Here is an 11,657-nt window from a genome sequence, read left to right on the forward strand (position 1 = left end):
CTCCCCAGTCAGAAAAATCCATGTGTTAGCACCTAAAGCTCCATGGGAAAAGGCTGTGTATTTTTGCTGCATCATTCATCCCCACCATGTTGGAGCCAGTTCCAACCATTACCTTTTTTCCATAACTACCCAGATGAAATGGTTTAACTCCCTCTGAGTGGTACATAAGCACTTGTTACTCACAGGGCACTGTACATTGTGATGTCCCATCAACACTATGTTGACAGAGAAATTGGATGTCTAAATTGCTTTTTTGAAGAAGCAAAGCCCTCTGACTTAAACTAGCACACTTAAAATTTATTGCCTTTTTTCAACTCAGAAGCATTACTTACTTAAATAAGTGGATTTTTCATTTTGATATATCCACATAGGCATACAATGTACCATGATTATGCTTAACCCCTTCATAATTCTCTCCCAGGTTTTATTAAGCATTTTAAGAATAGAACATAGTAGTAATAAGTACATTTACAATATTGTACAATCTCAATGTCCACACTTTACATCCTCCAAGATTCAAATTCTTTATTCATTAAAACAATTTTCCACTCTCCTCTGCTTCAAGGTATACATCAAGTATGATTTTGCTTCCTTTATCTCTTAGACTGTTCTATGTAACTACTGATATAAGTAGACTCATGTAATATTTGATCTTTTTATGACTGCCTTTTGTCCCTTAGCAGTGTTCCAAAGATTCATCCATAATATAGTATATGTCTCAACATAATTCTTTTTTTTGGGGGGGGGGATCCAGTCGTGGGACCTGAACTCTGGGCCTGGGCACTGTCCCTCAGCTCTTAAGCTCAAGGCTAGCACTGTACCACTTGAGGCACAGCGCCATTTCCGGCTTTTTTCTTTTTGCTTATATGGTGCTAAGAAATCGAACCCAGAGCCTCATATATGCAAGGCAAGCGCTCAAACACTGAGACATCTTCCCAGCCCCCTAATTCTTTTTAAAGTTGAAATAATATACCACTGTATGTATAAACCACATTTGCTTTAGTTATTCATTTGTTGATGGCCACTGGATTGCCTCCATGTTTTGAGTATTGTACAAAGTGAATATGAGTGTACAAGATCTCTTCCAGACCTTGCTTTCAGATGTTTAGAGTATATGCCCAAAAGTGGAGTCACTGGATCACATGAAAACTCTCTTTTTTTTTCTTTTTTTTTTGAATTTTTTGTCATGGGGCTTGAACTCAGGGCCAAGTCACTGTCCCTGAACTTTTCCTCAAGGCTAGAGTTCTACCACTTTAAACCACAGATCCACTTCCAATTTTCTGCCCAGGCTGGCCATGAACTGTGATCCTTGGATTTCAGCCTCCTGTCCTGAGTTGTTAGGATTACAGGTATGAATAATCCTGTTTTTAATTGTTTGAAAAGATGCCATTCTGTTTCCCATAGAACGGTTCCAATTTTACCACACTTTTGTCAATATTGTTACTTTATTTTTTTGTAGTGATCCTACCTAATTCATATAAGGTGGTAATTTTCTTCATTATTTTGACTTACACTTTCGTGGTGATTAGTGATGTTCAACACCTTCTTCATTGGCGTGTTAACACTTTGTCTTCTCTGGAGAAACATCTGAGTTTTTTGCACATTGTAAAATCATGTTGTGTGTTGTTGCAATGATGTTTTCTATATATTCTTGATGTGAACCACTCATCAAACATATACTTGCAATAACTTTATCCCATTCTGTGTTGCTTTTTTGGACACTGTTGATTGCAACCTTTGGTGCATCCTGATTTATGTTTTTCTACAATAAATGACCCTTCATTGATGTCAGTTCCCAGTATGTCTTCCTGTAACTACGAACCATCATATTGATTTGCACTCCTGCTATGGTAACAGTGAAGTAAAGGTAACAGTAAAGTAATTATGCTCTGGTCACCTATCTACTGCCACTTTTGAATCTTTCTCCCTTAGCTTTTCGTAAAGGCCTTGGGGCATATCCACAACATATTTGGTCCTTAAAAACCTGTAGAAAGTTACAGGCCTTAAAGTTAGTTAGTTTTAATGGAAATACGTGACTTTCAATTTGTTTTTTTTTTCCTTTTTTACATTTTTGATTGCAAGAATACTGTACAAAAGGGTTACAGTTACATGACAAGGTAATGGGTACATTTCCTATCAAGCATTTTTGACTCCTCCGGGCAAATAAGATGAAAATTGAGTACTTCGTAATATAGAAGCACACTAAAACTCTAGGTATATATTTTTCTTCATATGAGTACTTAGAATTGTGTGAAGCAAGAGACTTAACCTACTTGCAAGTTAATAATGAACTTGTCACACTTTAATGGATGCTAGACGATTTATGATGCTCTTGGGTCAAAGACAAAAAGGACTTAATTTTTACAATAATAGAGAAAGCCAGTGAGATATGTATGTATGTGTATATATATTTCAAGTGAATCTCCCATCCCTCAGTGCCACTGCCTGAAGTAAAGATAGCCATGTGAAGCCTATACAAAAAATGGGTTCTGAGTTTGAGTAACTTCAATCTTTATAATAAGCAATAGGCATGCCTGAACTTTACTCTGGAGGATGACAATAGCTTAGTAAAAGCTTGCAAATATACTATGGAATATAGAGCAGCTAGTGTTCACTTGAAGATATGCAAACACTTGAGACTGCCGTGGAATTGTTCTTTTTCTTTTGTTTCTTGAATGTTCCTAGCTAACAAGACCAATACATATTTCTCCTAATAAACGCATAGCTCCCTTTATAAATGAGGCATGACAATTTGTTGAGAATACTTATTATTTTTTCTAGTGCTAAGTCATCAATCCTATCTAGAATACAATTCAACAAAACAAATAGGAGGAATTCAAATTTAACACATTTAGAAGCTTTTCTCTTAGAGCCATTTCTTAATGTAGATGTGGAAGAAATTAAGGAAAAAATAGGCCCACAAATATATATTATGAAGATATTCTATGTATTTTAATAGTAATAAAGGATTACATTTCTGTTTTTTAGTGTACAGAGAATGTACAAAGTGCCAACGTTTATGCCAGGGCCTATCATGGAATAGAATGTAGCAAATTTTCTCTATATTGTTAGTATGTGTATAGAATTCACCTGTCTGACTTCTCTCCCATTTTGATAAACAGAGCACCTGTTTGATTGAAATACAATCATTATTTTTCTACCTTCAGGATTCCACTCACTTTGCTGTCTACTAAATATAGAAAAATTTCATGCATAACCCACATCTTCAAGTAGCAATTCTCAGCATCCCAAGTAGCTTGTGTTTATCTCCCACCCCTTTCCTCCCAGCTATCAATCTAGGTGAGTGATGGCTGAATTCTATAAGACAGAAAACTCAGATAATTCACAGGCATTCAGTTAGTATCTAATGGCAACTTCTTCACTTGGATTATATTTTATCATCATATTTTGAGAACTTCAGCTCCTTATATGGAAACTGAGCTGTTCAGGTAACTGAGTAGATGAAACTTATTATTTAAAATTTCATTTAACTGAAATTGGAAGAATTAATTTTTCAGAACTATTCACATTTGAGATTCATTAGCCACATATAGCCAGTGGCTAGTCTGTTAGACAATGCATATATAGAATATTTCCATTATCACAGATGTTTCTGTTAGAACTGTTTTAGAGCATGTTTTAGCTTGTTAAGGCATGGTCCATGTTCATAAGCTATATATGCTCCATAAGTGGTACTCAGATCCAACCAGAAAGGATAGACATCCATGAAGTTAAGATATAGGTATAAATTGTTCTACATAGACACACTTATTTGTGAGGAGGAAGAGGATCCAACAGTCAACGTCAGCAGAATCAACCCTCTCAACTCCAGGAAAGAATATGTAAAAATTTTAGCAGATCTTTGCAGCTTTGCTTCTGTGACTGAAATTGACTGTGGTATTCTCAATGGTGATTTTGTTGGAAAATATAAATGTGTAATTATCACATTAGCTCAGTGAAGAAATAGGATTTGTGCTTGGTAAATGTAATTTGGTATTTATATGTGACATTTCAATTTCTCCTGGTATCAATAGACCACAAATAGCTTTATATGGTCTCTGAGTTGTTTCTTTCATTAATTTTGTTGTTCTTACAGCAGGCATTTTAGAAATTAGTGGAAAAGTTAAGACTTTCTTGTGTTTTGCAATCCCATTATTTTTCCGTAAGCTTAATAAAAAATGAGAATCCAAGAACTATGTGAAGAAATTGTATCTTCAATCACCTGTTCACTTTCATTAATTACTGGACCCAAGGGAACTGGCTTCCCAGAATCTCACCTTCAGAATTCAAGAATGAAGTGGGTATAAGACAAGGAAAGAGAGACATAGTAATTTGCACTGAAGTTACTGTGCTGTCACAATGAACACTTGTTCTTATGCAATCTTTTGAATCCCACAGTTAGCTTTTTTGTAGTTTTTATTAGTATGACAAAGATGACTGACTTTCCCAGATTTACAATTGGAAGTGTGTGGGACACATTCCTTTATCTATGGAATCTTCCTTAAAATTGTGCATCATTCACTTTGGGTCTCAGTGCCTTTTCCATCCTTGTCGCAAGTATGTATTTCTACAAATGGAGAGATTGGTTCATCATTCGTCGTTAAATGATTAAATTATGTGGATTTTGGAGGTTGTGTGATTTGCTATAGAAGGAAGGTATTATGGGTAGGACCCTTTGGTTAATGTTGACATTTCTTTGTGGAATTCTTATTTGGGTACTTACTTGTGGTCTCATGTGTAAGTAATTCTGCACATATTCCAGTATACTCCAGTAGAGTGGGGCAATACATTAGAAATTTAAAACATGCCTATAATTCTTTTAAAGTATACTTTATATATAATGATATAAATAAAAGCTTTTGTTTTGTTTTTATTTTTTATTATAATATTATTGTCAAGGTGATGTACAGAGGGGTTACAGTTACATAAGTAAGGTAGTGATAACATTTCTTATCTAACTTGTTACCCTCTCTCTCATTTTTCTTCCTCTTTCCTTCACTCTCTCAATCCCTCCCAAGGTGTACAGATCATTTCCAACATATTGTTACATTTGATTTCCTTTAATTAAATGTTTGTGATGTTCTCAACTTGGAACTCCACAATGTAAACACTGAAACACCACATTTAGACCCCTCTGCCATGCATGTACGCATATGCATATTTTCCTACAATTTGTGGTCATATATTTATTTGATTCTTCATTTGCTTATTACCCAAACTGGAACTTGAATCCAGGGACTACACATTGTTCTGTGCTTTTTTTTTTTCCTCAGCGCTAGCAACAGGACCATTTCTGTCATTTTGGTGGTTAAATTGATTTTCCTCTAGGGGCTAGCTTTGAACCATGATACACAAATCTCATCCTTGTGAATAGGTAAGATTACAGTTGTGAGCCTACTTTATAAGTTGACTTTTCATCTCATTATATCATTCATATATTTCCTATCCTTAGAAATTTCATACTGTTCTAAGAACATCATTTAAAATGATTACATGGGAGTCCATTGAATATAAATTCCATAATTAATTAAATTCTCCCTATCACTGAAAATCTTTGTTGTCTCAAAAATATTAAAAGCATCATTAAAGTTCTTTTGGATTTTTCATTCTAGTATTTATTTTTTATAAATAGATAAGTATCTACTAGTTGTTAGAAAGAACCAAATACAAAATTTCTTCTTACATAATGATCCATATTAACTTGGCTCATCTAAAACAGTACTTTACTCCTCCCTGTAAAGTTATTCTTTTTCCCAGCATGCAGTTCGTTTTGTAACTTTTCACACCTTACCCACTATAATGCTTTTGTCGAAAATCCCTCTTGCAATCATCCAGTTTTTGTAAAAATATTTTCCATGGTATTTCATTAATAGGAAGGCATATTTAACTAATACAAACTCAATATCATCATTTCCACGGGTATTAGCATTTTAGCCTGAATCAGAAATTGATTCTAACAATATTTTATTTTAATGGAAGAATCAGAGTATCAATCGGAAGGCTGAGGGTTCCCTTATGAACAAATTTTTTCATTCATTCCTCATTTTTGTTTCGGAATTTGAAGGTTAAAGATTACCAGCTCACATATCCTCTGTTGTCACTGTGTTTGATTCCAGTTCTCTACATCATGTATATACCTTTTTCTAATTTGGGGAGGGGAAAAAAAAACAACAAAATGCTGAAACAAGGATACAGGTTGATCAATTGTAACAATGAGAAGTACAATACACTATGTTGAAAACGAACTTCACAACTTCAGGGTAGGGGGAAGGAGGAGTTGGGGAAGTAAGGAGGGAAGGGAATGTAGGGGGAAACCAAAGGAGGGAGTAACAATGGTCGATAGGAAATGTACTCACTACCGTACTGAAACTGTAACCCTGTAACCCTCTATACAGTTTCTTTACAATAAAAAATATTTTTAAAAAGATTACCAGCTCATATTTCCATGGTTAACTTGCTATGCACCTTAAATGCTTCATATGGCTCAAAATGGGAAACCAAAAAGAAAGCCACTTTATATATATATATATATATATATATATATATATTGCTGTAACACTGAGATGCCAAATCCAGTGCCAAGTTCACAAGAACCCAGAGTACATTCATAACCTCTAAAATTCTGACTTGTTTTCTTTGGCTGGAAATCTCTTAATTGTATTATGCACAATATGCAGAAATGTCCTGAAAAAATATTCATGGATAAAAACAGTTCTACAAGATCAGGAAATTTTTCACCAAGTCAAAAAGTGGAAAATAAGACAAGAAAAATTCTATCCTGTTTATATAAAAGCTAAGATTGGACATGGGACTACCAATAGACTGAAGAAGAGAAACAATTTTTTAAGTGAATTGTTATTTAAAATGTAATAATATAATGATATACATGGTAAAGTAGAACCTGATGATGAGCCATGAACTCTGCCTGGGAGTTCAAGAAAATCCTTATTGCTCAGTATCATGATACATAGGAAGGGAGAAAACAAATATTCTGTAAAATGAAGAAAATCTTATGAAGTTCAGTAATCTCCAAATATTATGATCAAGGAACGTAAAGTATCAGGAACAAGGTAGCAGTGAAATTGGAGAGATTGAAATGACCACATTGCTTGGTATTATGGCACTTGCTTAATATGCACAGGGCCCTGGGTTTAATCCCCAGCACTAAAAAGGAAGGAAGGAAAGGGCTGGTTTGGTGGAGATGTATTGTTTCATTTTTTCTTTGCTATGGAAGGTTTTATTTGGCCTTCAGTTGTGATGGAGAGTTTAGCTGGATACAGTATTCTTGGTTGATAGTTGTTTGTTTTTAGGGCTTGGCATACATCATTCCAGGCTCTTCTTGCTTTGATTGTCTCTGCTGAGAAATCTAAGGTGATTCTAATTGTTTTCCCTTTATAGGTGATTAATCTTTTCTCCTTGACAGCTTTAAGGATCTTTGCCTTGGTCTGAGTTGATCCTCTGTGGAGTGTAATGTGACAGTGGGATGTCCTGTTCTGGTCTGGTCTATTTGGTCTTCTAAAAGCTTCTTGTATCTGAATAGGCCTATCTTTTTGCATGTTTGGGAAGTTCTCTGCTAGGATCCTGTTAAACAAATTCCTTAGACCATTAACTTCTGTTTCTAGGTGCTCCTCTACACCCATTATCCTTAGACTATGCCTTCTGATGGTGTCTTCCAAATGTTGGATAGATCTATCATATTTCTTGGATTTGTCTTGGATGGTTGTATGTTCTTTCTCTATAATATCTAGGCTGTCTTCAATCCCTAAGTTTCGATCTTTTGCATGGTCTAACCTACTGTCAAGACTTTCTACTTTGTTTTTTATTGCTTTTCCTTCTAATTGGTCAGCTTTGATGGCTTCAAATTCTTTTTTTGAAGCTTTGTTTTAGATCTTGTATGAACTTCTTTACTTCCTTAATTTGGTGTTCAGTGTTTATTCTCAAATCACTTAGTTGATTGTTTATGGTTTCCTTGGACTCCCATTCATTCTGTTGGGTTCCATTCAGCATTCCCTTTGTGGTCTCCCTGACTTCCTTCAGCTCTTTGTTAATGGATTCCATGAATGTCTTTAGTGATCTTTGTGTATTCTCTTCCTGCTCTCTGAATTCCTGTATTACTCTTTGATTAGCTTCCTCCCGTTCATGGGATTCCTGCAGTTCTCTTTGAGTGTTCTCAGCCTGCTCACGCCATTCCTGACTTTCTCTTTGAGTATTCTCCAGCTGCTCACGCAAATCCTGTATCAGTTTTTGAGTAGCTTCCACACGCTTATGATATTCCTGTATAAACTTTTGGATTGCCTCCTCTCTCCCCCAATCACGCTCATACAGACTCCTTTGTATGCTTTCAATCTTTTCATTTATCATGTTTGCCAGCAGTGTTTGTAGAGCTATTTAGGAACTCTCCTCTGGATTATTCATTATCTGTTCTGTCCCCTGATTATCAAGATTGGGAATTGAGATACCCGGATTTGCCATTTTTCTTGTGTTTTTTCCAGCTTACTCTGCCCATTTGAGATGAAAATAGCACCAGTTTTGTGCTAGAACACTACCGTAAGGCAAGCATCAACCAAAGTCTGAATTTGCACTGTCAATAGTCTACAGATACAATCTAGTTCAACAGATACATCTATTCAACATCAAACAACTATATGTTAATGGGCTACGAACCACAAAGAAGAATTTGGAAAACCACAAATTATTAGGATTAGGGAGAGATGTGGGTAAAAAATAGGAATAGATTGGTGTGGGGAGGCACAGGGAGAGTTAAGTAAGTCCTAAGCTCACAAAGCAGGAAATAGGTTGGGTAGGATGAAAGTATAGGGAGAGAGAAAAAGAAGAAAGGGAAAGGGAAAAGAAAAGAAACCACAAAAAATAGAAAAGTAAAAATTAATAATATTATACAGACACGACAACAATCTATTCAGAGAAGAATGTGAATATATTGAGAGAAGGGGAGGGATAAAAAGGAGATGTGAAAAACTTAAAAATAAAAATGCCTAAAATATTAAATAGGTATAAAGACGTAGTACTGCTATTTAGGAATTTAAGTCTCAGAAGTTTTGAATTGAGTAATTAATTTGTGGATGAAGTGTGTACACAATGGAGGATAGGGTCTAATAGTCAACTGCGAGTTTATCTGAGGATGTGCAGGACAAGAATTAAGTCACATAACGAAGATCGAAAGAGAGGAAAAAGTGAAAAGGATAAGAAAGGAAGAAAAAAGATCAGAAGTTTAGTAGACCTACACAAAAAACAAAAAGATAATTAAAAAAGAAAAAAAAGAGAAAGAAAACAAAAAAAGAAACAAAAATGCACACTCACGTATCCCTAAAATAAAAATTGTAAGAGGAAAAACAAGTTACTGGAAAACAATTTTTTTTTCAAAAAAGGCAAAAATTAAAGATTAAAAAACGTTTTAGAAAAAGAAAAGAAGAAGAAGGAGAAGAAGGAGAAGAAGGAGAAGAAGGAGAAGAAGGAGAAGAAGGAGAAGAAGGAGAAGAAGGAGAAGAAGGAGAAGAAGAAGAAGAAGAAGAAGAAGAAGAAGAAGAAGAAGAAGAAGAAGAAGAAGAAGAAGAAGAAGAAGAAGAAGAAGAAGAAGAAGAAGAAGAAGAAGAAGAAGAAAGAAGAAGAAGAAGAAGAAGAAAATTCTTTGATTTTTTTTGGGAGGGGTGGAAAAAATCCTGTATCTCCCTTGTGTCCATAATCAGCCTCTTGTTGGAGTCTCTGGTCTGCTTGTGGTCCTGTGGCTTGGTTGGTTTCTTGTCAGTTTGTTCGAACAGACAGAAAATTGCTCTGCTTTACCCAGGATTTTGCGATCCTCCTCCCAGGCTAGTTCAATGGGAGGCAGATCTGCTTTGAGTATCACCAAAGAGGGGCATGCAGTGATGAGGCTAGGTTCTGGGTAGAATTGAGGCCTTTCAACAAACAGTAGCTTTTCCCAGGGGCTTGTTTGTGAAAAACTCACAGAGCACAGCCTGGAGAAATTCTCAGGGTTTCTGTTTTTTTGAATTTCAATTGATTGTCCAGGCTGCTAGAGGGAGGGGCAGCCTCTGGCTCTGATTACCCAGTGAAGAAAGCCAATCCTAGGGCTGGCGCCCGAGCTGGGTGACTTTTCCTTGGGTAGAGCTGAGTCTGGCAGGTCATGCCGCAGTTAAGTTCTTGTGATCTGCTAAGTGACTCGGTTTATTCAAAGGCTTTAGTTGGAGCTAGCAGCTCTGTAGAGCTTTGTCAGTATCCAAGATGGAGATCTCCAGTACTGGGTGGGGGGAGGGGTGGCCTTCCCTCCTCTGCTCCCTGAGAAGGAGTGAGGACGTCAGGCTTCTACTCACGCCAAGTCTTGGTTCCTGGGTCGTCTCTTGTCTGTGAACTGCAGGATGAAGATGTCTGCTCCTTGTCAGTTCTTGCTGGTGTTGAGTAGAATCCGCTTGCCCGCTGCATCTGGCTCCTTCGTCCTGGACTCTGTGGCTCACGTATGGCTCCTGTGTTTGCCTGTCACCACCGCTGCCGCCGCTGCAGTGGCTGCTGGCAAGAGCTCAGATGTTTCTCCTTGCCTGGATTTTCCCTCTGTTGCCTAATTCTCTGTCCTGTGATGGCACACTTGGTGTGATTCTCTGGCTTAGGACTGTTCACTGGAACTCTAAAACTGCTTTCTATGCGAGAGCTTGTTTAGACTCCAGGTTCTCCTCCGCCATCTTCCCGGAACTCCCCATGTGGTCTATTTTGGAAAATGTTCCATGTGCTGCTGAGAAAAATGTGTATTCTGATGCTGCTGGTTGAAATATTAGGTAGTGGTTAAATTTAGTTGATCTATGCAGTTGTTTAGAACTCTCTGTTTCTCTGTTGAGTTTTTGCTGAGTTGATCTATCTAGTGTGGAAAGTGGTGTGTTAAAGTCCCAAACAATTAATGTCTTTGTATCTATGTCAGATTTGAGTGAAAGTAGTGTTTCTTAAATAAATGTGGGTGCTTGGGTGTTTGGCGAATAGATTTTTTGAATTGTAATATTCTCGTGAAGTAGAGATACCTTAATTAGTATGTAGCAACCTTTCTTAACTCTTCTCACTAATTTTAATTGGAAGTCTATTTTATCTGTTATTAGGATTACAACTGCTACCTGTTTATGTGGGCTGTTTGATTGGCAGATTTTTTTCCAGCCTTTCACATTGAAAATGTATTTGTTTTTATAGGCAATATGTTACTCCTGAAGGCAGCAGATAGATCGATCTTGCTTCTTAATCCGACTTGACAGTCTATGTTGCTTAATTTGAGAGTCAATCCGTTAATGTTGAGAGTTAGGATTGAGAGCTGTTTGGGAGTTCCTGCCATTTTATGCCCCTTCTTGGTGGCTGCAGCAACTGGGTTCTTCCTATGGTTCTTGAATTCTCAGTTTGGGTGTGGTTTCTTGGCCTTTATTGTGGTCTTGTTGGTTTTCTATGTGTAAGATAACATTAAGTGTCATTTATAGGGCTGGTTTGATGGATATATAGTGTTTCAGTTGTTCTTTGGTATGGAAGGTTTTTATTTATCCTTCGGTTATGGAGAGTATAGCTGGTGATAGTATTCTTGGTTGACAGTTGTTTGTCTTTAGGGCATGGCATATATAATTCCAGGCTCTTCTTGCTGTAATTGTCTCCTCTGAGATATGTGAGGTTATTCTAATTGG

The sequence above is a fragment of the Dipodomys spectabilis genome, unplaced genomic scaffold (genome assembly GCF_019054845.1).
Source record: "Dipodomys spectabilis isolate Male_0828 unplaced genomic scaffold, ASM1905484v1 ptg000195l, whole genome shotgun sequence".
Taxonomy (NCBI): domain Eukaryota; kingdom Metazoa; phylum Chordata; class Mammalia; order Rodentia; family Heteromyidae; genus Dipodomys; species Dipodomys spectabilis.